The 9,634-nt window shown below is 38.0% G+C and overlaps 1 pseudogene; it reads left to right on the forward strand.

Annotated features, from left to right (window-relative positions):
• The first annotated feature begins 393 nt into the window (after window positions 1–393).
• On the forward strand, window positions 394–2,394 carry LOC138934317 (uncharacterized; annotated as a pseudogene).
• Window positions 2,395–9,634: the final 7,240 nt, after the last annotated feature.

Below are 9,634 nucleotides of genomic sequence, written 5' to 3' on the forward strand. Positions count from 1 at the left end.
GAGTGAGTGAGTGAGTGTGTGTGTGTGTGTGTGTGTGTGTGTGTGTGTGTGTGTGTGTGTGTGTGTGTGTGTGTGTGTGTGTGTGTGTGTGTGTGTGTGTGTGTGTGTGTGTGTGTGTGTGTGTGTGTGTGTGTGTGTGTGAGAGAGAATGTTTATGTGTGTGTATACGCGTATATGTTCTCTGTCACACGTACACTTCATCGCATGTAGCAAATAGTTGATCGCAGCGAGCGCCTCACGTAATCACTAGCATGGGGCGGTGAGTTGCGCCGCTCCTGCCTGCCTCGCGTACGCGGCCCGTAATTCGTTAACTATTTTGGCTTATAATTTAAAAACTAAGCCTCGGAAAAAATTTTGGCAAAGGAAAAATCGTCTTAGAATAGTGTCAAGTATATGACATTGCAAGGACAGAAGGTTGTTTTGAATCACTTTGTATATATTCCTGGAGATGATGATGTAAGGCTAACAAGGGGACGGCACGGGTTGGGAAATTCAGTTTGGGATCAGCCTTCGTGTGGTGGTGGTGTACCCTTAGGGTGTAAATATATTAAAGTCATAGGGCGCACTATCCAGCCAATTCCGAGAAAAAGCGTCTTAAAATTTTCCAAGTTGCTTATACATAAGAAAGTTTTCTCACTTGTCAAGCGCTCGTCTGGCTGAGGCGGTAGCGTGTCCAACTCGCATGCCCGTAGTCACAGGTTCGATCCTTATAACTTAATTTTTTTTTCTTTTTTTTCGTCCGAATAATCATCCAATAAATATTTTGTTACTTCTAATTAAAAATTTATTCATTTACAAGTTATTTTAGTGAAAAAAATAGAAATTTTTAACATTTGTCTTTAAACACTCTTTTTAATTTTCTTTTTATTTATCCACAAAATTTTTACAAATTTTTACATTACTTTTCTGACATATTTTTATTTGTAAATATTTATACGATTTTTCAATATAAAAGATACACCTAATACAAAAGATATACACAATTAGAAGTGCTTTCAATGCTGTTAGTTTTATTCAAATTTTGTTGGTTTACAGAAACCAGAATGATAATTATCGTAGAAACATGAAAAACAGAAAATATCTCGACAACTCGCGCAACAAATAAAAGAAGATTTTTTACAAAAACAGGGTGTTTTGAGGAGATATTATACATTTTGTTATCAAAAAGCTGAACATATAGTGAAAGATTTTCTCCATATACTACATACAAAACATCTCAACAAACAACAAATGGTACTATAAAAAACATCAAGAAAACTTATGAATAGCGAAACGAACGTGATGAAGGAAAGCGATATGTAAAAGAGATCCATAGCATTGTTACAACTACATTTCTTTAATTTTATTGCTGGATTTGTGCCCGATTATATGCATTGTATTCGTTTGGGTGTTATTCGATTACATACAGAATTGCTTTTTGATTTTACTTGTAAAAAATTTTGGAAAAATATAAGAAACAATGATGAAATAGCTATGAAGCCATTAATATATCTGCCATTAATGAACATTTCATTAGCATATGTGCTTTGACCTCTATCATTCGATCCGTTCGTTCTCTTTTACAGATAAATATTTGGAAAGCGTCTGAATGGAGATCTTTTCTAATATTGTATTGTATACCGTGCTTGAAAGATTTTTCAAAGAAAAAATATTTAAAACATCTTGCTATGCTATCAAAAGCTACAAACATGCTTCTGCAAAAGTCTGTTGCAAAAAAAATGCCGTACAGGCATACAAGTTATTTTTGAGTTATGTTTTCTTATTTAACAAGTATTTTGATGTTACATCAATAGTATTAAATATGTTATCTTTTAACTCACATTGCACAAAATGTTTTAAACTGGAATCCTCTTTGGACTCATAATACTTTTGTGTATGAAGGACAGAATTGCCACTTGCTGCAATTGTTGCAGAGTCCAGTTCATGTTGTAAAACAAATATCTCGCAAGTTTTTGATATTTAGTGATTTACCAATTTTGTGTAATGAGTTGGTATTGACCAAATCGAAAATCAAATTCTGTGAAAATGTTATACAAAATAAATTGCAGCATTTTATAAGATGCGAAGGAGTAGTTCTCTAAGATAAAAAAGAAATATTTAAATTTTCATCCGAGAAATATACCTTGCATTAAAGAATACAGTTTTAGTTTAGAAGATTGTATATTATTTAAAAGAATGTTATATAATGGTGTAAGATATTGTTCTAAGGATTATGCAGCTAATAAGAAACATAATGCTACATATATTTTGATTCATTATAAAATGATAGCCACTATAAAAAATATTATACTTGTATTTGATTCAAAAGTATTAATTCCCCAGACAGCACAAAATATCCTCAAGATCATTCTGAATATGTCCAGGATGGTTCAGGACATTTGTAGGATGTTTTAAAATATTATTATAAATATATTTTATAAAAATTTAATATGCATACATGATCACTTTCAGTTATCTAGGCTATTTAATATAATTTAGAAATCTTAAGTATTATAATAAGTATTAATGTCTTATAAATGTCCATTAGATAACTCCTGGATGTCTGCAAGATATCTGCCCTATCTATTATATTAGATGTCCTTTGTGTGGATTTCCAGAAGACATGTATTATATGCAATTAATTGTTAACATTAATTTTGTTTAATATTAATAATTGTATTTGATGCGCACATTTTCATATATCCAAAATTATTATTTATTTAATATTTCATGAGAAATGTTACTGTGCGCAACATTTCAAAAACGTTATAAAAAATAGTATTCAGCCGCTAGTTCGTTTGTTTTGCAATATGCGACGCAATTTCGTATTTGAGATTTGATCATGAGAATTATATAAAGCTTTATAACGATACCGTTATTAACGGCCTCGCCGATCCACCGCGCGCATTTTCTGAAGCTCGGCGCCTATTCTAAAGTACGCCTCTAAACTTCTACACTCGTACCGCGGCCCCACCGCGGAGCCGCCCCACCATGCGCCGACTCGTGTGAGTGGGAGGCTGGTTCAAATAATTGCTTGAAGTATTTCTGTTTACTCCATGGTTTTTGTCATTTTTATAAATTAAATGAGCAATTGATAAAATTGCTAAAGTTTCGGATTGAAAGAAAGCTTAGCGCACCTTATTAAAAAATATTTATTAAAAACGCAAACAAAAAGTTCCATCTTAGAAGTGTACAAAACAGGATGCTCTATACACTCTTTGAGAAACGTTTGAAAAGATGAAGAGTTTCTAAGTGTCAATTATTGAAATGTGCGAAAAGTATTCTATATCGATATGTTTCATACATTCTTTGCGGAGCGTTCAAGAAGCGTAGATGAAGAGTTTTTAAATATAATTTGTTGAAATGTACGGAAAGTGTATTGGAGTGTTTCATACATGTTTTGTGAAACGTTCAAGAAGCGTAGATAAAGAATTTCTAAGTGTCAATTATTGAAATATGAGGAAAGTGTATCGAGATAGTCCACTCTTTGCAGAGCATTTAAAGGATGCCGGAGCGATGGGCGAACTGCGATAGGTGAACGCCCTCATCTAAGTGTAACTAAAAGTGTCGGTATATTACCAACGCTTTATAGTTAGGTTAGGTTGTGACCGGACACGCCGGTAAATTACTTGCTCAAACCTGTTCGAATCGTAGTTCTAGGTCTATTAAACGGTCGCCAGCTGCTTTTACCATCCAAACAGCAAGGAAATGACTTCAAATGACTCCAGACGGGCGCTACACGATCTGGGTGGCCGAGAATATCGAGACTCCCTGGTTATGACCACCTCTGCCAGAACAATCACCTCGCCGAAGAAAGATCCTTCCCAATCCGGGTTGCCGAGCGCTGCTAAGCCTAAAGATCCTGTTGAAGAATACACCTCGGGATCCCGGAATCGGAATAAAGACCACTGATTTGAACTCGGAAATAAATGAATTTATTAATTAAACTTTGGTGAATTTATCACAAATCTGTTCCCCTTTCGGGTCGGACTATTAAAATAAATTGAAGTTTGACTCGAATAACTTCGGATTTAACACTCCTTCTCGGAAACTGCGTTATCTACTTTAACGGATCACGCACCGTTCGCGGGCCAACGACGAACTACACGTGTTAACTCTAAATTCGCTGCGCGCCGACTGACTCAGTCAGTAACCACGAGTCTCGCTTCCGGATCTCACACATCGCTTTCCTCCCCACTCTCGCACATGCGCACTTCGGTTGCGCGCCTCCATTCGCCGCTCGTCGCGCCGCTTCGCGCGCCATGTTTCCTACATACCGGGTGTTCCACAAGTCTCTATTCTAACAATCTTCTTTCCTTTACAGGTTTCCGCTGTTGCCGTCCTCATGGTTTTTCGGTCGTCTGTGTTTGCGTAATTACATGGTAAGTATCTTATAGATAAGTATTTAACATGGTAAGTATCTTATAAGTAAATATCATAATGCTTGAAATTAAATCAATCTACTAGAATCTGACTGTTTATAATGAAGATAAATTAAACAAACAATTAATGCGTAATACTCTCGCATCCGTGCGATCCAAATTAATCAACGTAAATCAATATATTAGAATCTGACTATTTATAATGAAGATAAACTAAACGAACAATTAATGCGTAATCCTCTTGCATCCGTGCGATCAAAATTAATCAACATAAATCAATATACTAAAATTTGACTATTTATAATGAAATAAACTAAACGAACAATTAATGCGCAATCGCTCTCTGTAAATTATCGCACGACCCGTCCGGATTGCCCAATATATCAGACGCTACGTTGTACGCCTCGCTCGCTATTCTTAATTCTAAATTCGCTTTACAAACTACTTAATTGTTAGGACTGTTTTTCCACCCACTGCGTGTCACGAGTGTCTTTCACTCTCACTCTTTCCCCAGTCAGTGCTCCGCTGATGCTCCAAAATGCTCCTGGCGTCCTTCTATTTCTCCATCGTGCTGCAGCTTTGCCTCGGATGACCTCTGGTACCATCTCCTGCCTGTTGCCTTGCACCCTCGCGCCCTTTGCCACGGAGCCCTTATTGGTCGATCGCAAGGTTAAGTAAAATATACTTTTATGTACAGAATAATGAGACAAATCAATTAGTGCAAAAAAACAAATAATTGTTTTAAAAAATACATTGTAAATAATTTTCTTGAAAACAATTATTTGTTAAAAACAAATAATTGTTTTCAAAAATATATTACCAATACATTAACAAAACAAATAATTGTTTTGTTAATGTATTGGTAATATATTTTTTAAAACACTTATTTGTTTTTTTTTGCACTAATTGATTTGTCTCATTGTTCTGTACATAAAAGTATTACGATAAGATTATTTAAAACTAAATATTTTACGAAATATTTAATTTTTTATATCAAAATATGTCAAATTAAAGCATAAAATAACTCAAAAAGTACTTAATGAAAAAATATTTTATTATAGTTGTTTGGAAAGCTCTCGAGATAAGCTACAAGAATATGTAATAAAAATAGGGGGTTCCATTTAGAAAATTTAAAGTGATTTTTATATGACCTTGACGGTGCTATTTAAGGTCATACTAATATTATTATATAATGCGCCACTTAGTGCTCTACAACTTTTGCATGAAACATTTTTCACGAAAATGCGTTGTTTTCTCAAAAAACTGCTTATACGAGCGCTCTGTTACACTCTGTATAATCTTTATGACAATTTATTATTATTTATAGTTATTTAATAATTTATAAATGAAGTAAAAAAATTGATACATTTTATCTTCTTACCAAACATTTGCATATTTATATAAGTTTACTATATTTAAAGAAAATAAACTTTGTTTAAAGTAAAAATTTAGAAATTTAATTTTTATAAAATATTAATAAATAATGTTTTTATGTGTCGATTTAATTTTAATCAATATGAAAATAATTTTTTTATTCGGTTAAAGAATATTCGTTTATAAAGATGCGCATTTGTTTTTATTATTACGCGATATTTGTAGCATGCATGTATGTAAGTATGTATGTATGTATCGGGGAATAAATCGACTGTACCATGCACACACACATGCAAGCAGGCACACGCGATCATATCAATGTGCGGCAGATACTCAGTCTCAGGATGCCGTGGCGCGTATTGCGATACGCCCGTATCGGGCGTATCGAACTCTGCGACCAATCACAGACGATCCGCTGTTTTCAGTACGCCGGAGTTTGGTTCCTACAGTCCCATAGAACGGATTACGCGGAAGCGAAGCCAGCGGATCACCAATCACGGAATCGTTCTAATAGATCTTTTTCAAAGATTACATCGAAGCAATCCTATGATTAGCGATCCGCTGAATCCGCTTCCGCGTAATTCGCTCTATGGGACTGTAGGAATCAAATTCCGGCGTACTGAACACACGGATACAAGCATACACCTAAAAAGTAAAGTTTTCAGAAGCTAGTTGTTTGCACATATTAATAAAGTAAAAAGTGAAAGTTTGAAAACTGCTGTTGATGTTTGTAAAATTTTAATTAAAAAAATTGTAAAAAATATTTTGAAGTAAATAGAGGTAAATAAAATTTGGTATATTAAATTTGATTAGAGTTGTGACGTGACGTTTTTGGGACGTCCGTCACAAGGGCCGGATGGCCCGACCGGGAGCGGCCCGATGGTCAGATCAGCGAGATCTGACTTTCGGTTAGTTAAAATCGAAACTGTAAGCTCGAAATGAGCCCGCGAGATGGTTGCCGGCACGTGGTCGAACGGCGGGATCCTATCCGGCAGAAAGGAAGAAAGAAGAAAGAGGAGCGGCCGAGAGCGGGAGTCCGAGACTTTCAAGGAGTGAGAGACGTCAGGTCGTAGTTTTTCAATATTAACTACATTCATGGTGGCCAACATACCTCGCTGCCGATAATTTTATATTATTATGACAGGAACAGAGGCGAAGGGCCGGAAGGAACCGGCCGAAGGGGCGGCCACTCCACCCGCGCGAAGCGAGGGAGTCCCAAGGACGGAGCGGCGGAAGGACTCTTGACCATGGGCCTATTTTTCGAGATAGGAAAGAGAACCGATCGGACGCTACCGGAATTCCGCATCTATCAGTCGAACAACAACCGATTTTGAAAATTTCGGGGCGATGAGCCCACCAACACGGCCGTGATGACAACAAGGATCGCAAGGACCGCAGGACGGCCCTGCGTAACGCGAAAGCGCCACAGGTGGCACGATAGCGATTTATCGCGCCGGCGTGTCTCCTGTAGGACTCTCGCTCGGCACTGTTGGGCGAGCTGTACGAGAGGACGCAGGTTTTCCGAGGAGCGAGCGGAATATTCGCCCGGTCAAGGGAAGCACCGAGAACTTCCTGCCGGTAGGACGAGCGTCGTCGACTGATTTTGTTGCCGATTAATTGTAGGTAATTAATTCGGATGAGTCGTGCCCTTAATAGTTGTCGAGCCACGCGTTTTGATAGATTAATTTGGTGAATAGTTTTGGTAGATTAAGTCGCACGGCCGACGGGCACATGTCGCTCTTCCGAATTATGTAGAATAGGCTCTCTCTATTCATTTCGCCGCCGCCGACAGTCATTAATGTTAGTCTCGCGTTTGTAATAATTGTATGTTGCGCCTTATCGGGATTTTGCGATCACGCGATCGATATTCTGACTCGCGCAAAATATTGCGCCGCGCGACTCGTACACCACAGTCGTTATCGATAGTTTCCGTATTGTTTCTGTGTATAGTTAGCGCGTGTTTTGTGAGTATTGTAAGAAATTGGAGTCAGGAGGAAGCGAAATCCTAAAAATTCGTACAAGAAATCTATCGGGTGTCTTTGAGCCCGCTATTAGTTTCCGCGAGTCATGCGAGTTAGATATTCGGTATTTCAACGCAAAGGTCACCGTCATTGTTATTAAGACGTACATCGGCTTGCCGCGAACCGGACCAACGGACCGATTTGAGTCGTGCAACCTAGTATTTTCTATTATATCGAAGCGGATTCACGAGCGTGCGTAAAGTAGTTACCGGCGTATTCAAGAGATTTCTTTAGCTGTTGCGACCTAATTAAGTCTCGTACGGCGGAAATCCTCGCGGCCGAAAAGTCGAGTTAAAGCGCGTAAGACGCCCGGTAATTTGATACTGTTGCACACGGTCGTGCCGATCTCCGCGGAAATAATATTTCTCTCTCTTCTTCGCCTGTAAAATAATTACTGTCATCAAAGGCTATTATTTATGCGAACTGCTCTATACTCTTGTTTCTTTTTAATATATTATTGTTATCTCTATTTTAACATATCGAATGCTCATTTTGACTCCCGTGTTCTCGACTCTCAAGATTTTTCCCGTCTCCCCCCCCCTCTACCATTTCGGGTATACTGAGTAGCCGCGGAATTTTGCCGTCGCGTTAATTATCGGTCTCGCGATTGTCTTTCGGTGTTGCGTTTATCATGAATGGTGCGGCCTGCCGTACCTGGCGCCCAACTCGGTTTATTTTGCAATACAATGAATCTTTGTGGATCGCGAGATCGATATTCGAAATACGTGCCGAAGGTGTACCGTGGGTATCGAAGAATCGCCCACCGAATAAATAATTATTACTTAAATAATTTAAAAGAAATTACGGTTACAGTGTGTATATTATCTCTTGAATGTTTATTTCCATTCCTATTGCATTATTGTATTGCAGTATTGTATAGTATTGTATTTGTCTATTGCAGTATTGTATTTTCATTGTCCTCCATCCTTAAAATATTTTGTATATTAGCTTTTCAGCTTCTTTTACACACACACACACACACATACACACACACACACACACACACAACATATGCAATTATTACATGTATGATTGTACGATCCGCTCGAATTGAAAATTCAATGGATCGTCGGCGTATTGAAAACGGCGGATTATCTGTGATTGGTCGCAGAGTTCAATACGCCCGATACGCGCGTATCGCAATACGCGTAATGGGTCGGCACTCTCAATCGCGCGTGTTGTGTACATACGCGTAACAAGAGATTACCGCAAAAGTACGTTCAACTGTTATAACGCATTATAACCATAGACGTATATATATAAACTCTACATCTTCCGCATTCAGAAAATACATCAAAAAATAGAAAGAGACAGCTGCTGTACGATCACCGATCTGTCTTTGTCTGAGTGGAAAAGAGAAAAGTAGAAGGGATGGAAAAGATGAAGATAGAATGATGATACAAAATATGCTATCTCTGTCTAATATTTGACGATCCCCACTCTTTAATACTCGGTTTAGATATACTATGTCTATGGTTATAACGCGTTAATTTAAAAAACGAATGTTGTGTTTTTGTAGTGTCGTTTTAATAGTGTGTCCACATCTTCTTCTTCAGCCTGTAGACATCTACTCCTGAACATAGGCCTCTTTCTTCTCCTTCCAAGTCTTCCTTTCTTGGGCGGTCTGGATCCAGTTTTTGCCCGCATGGTGCTGGATGTCATCTCGCCACCTTAGTTGTGGTCGGCCAACGCTTCTTCTGGATTCTCTAGGTCTCCACTGCATCAGTGTTTTCGTCCATTTGATGTTATCTCTTGCGACGTGGCCCGCCCACTGTCACTTCAGTCTCGCCACTCGCTCCACCACATCTGTGATTCTTGTTCTCCTTCTGATTTCCTCGTGTGGTATACGGTCCCTCAAGCTGATTCCCAACATGCCTC

This window comes from Polyergus mexicanus, unplaced genomic scaffold (assembly GCF_030449975.1).
Source record: "Polyergus mexicanus isolate NDT 795.1 unplaced genomic scaffold, iyPolMexi1.0 SCAF_6, whole genome shotgun sequence".
NCBI lineage: Eukaryota > Metazoa > Arthropoda > Insecta > Hymenoptera > Formicidae > Polyergus > Polyergus mexicanus.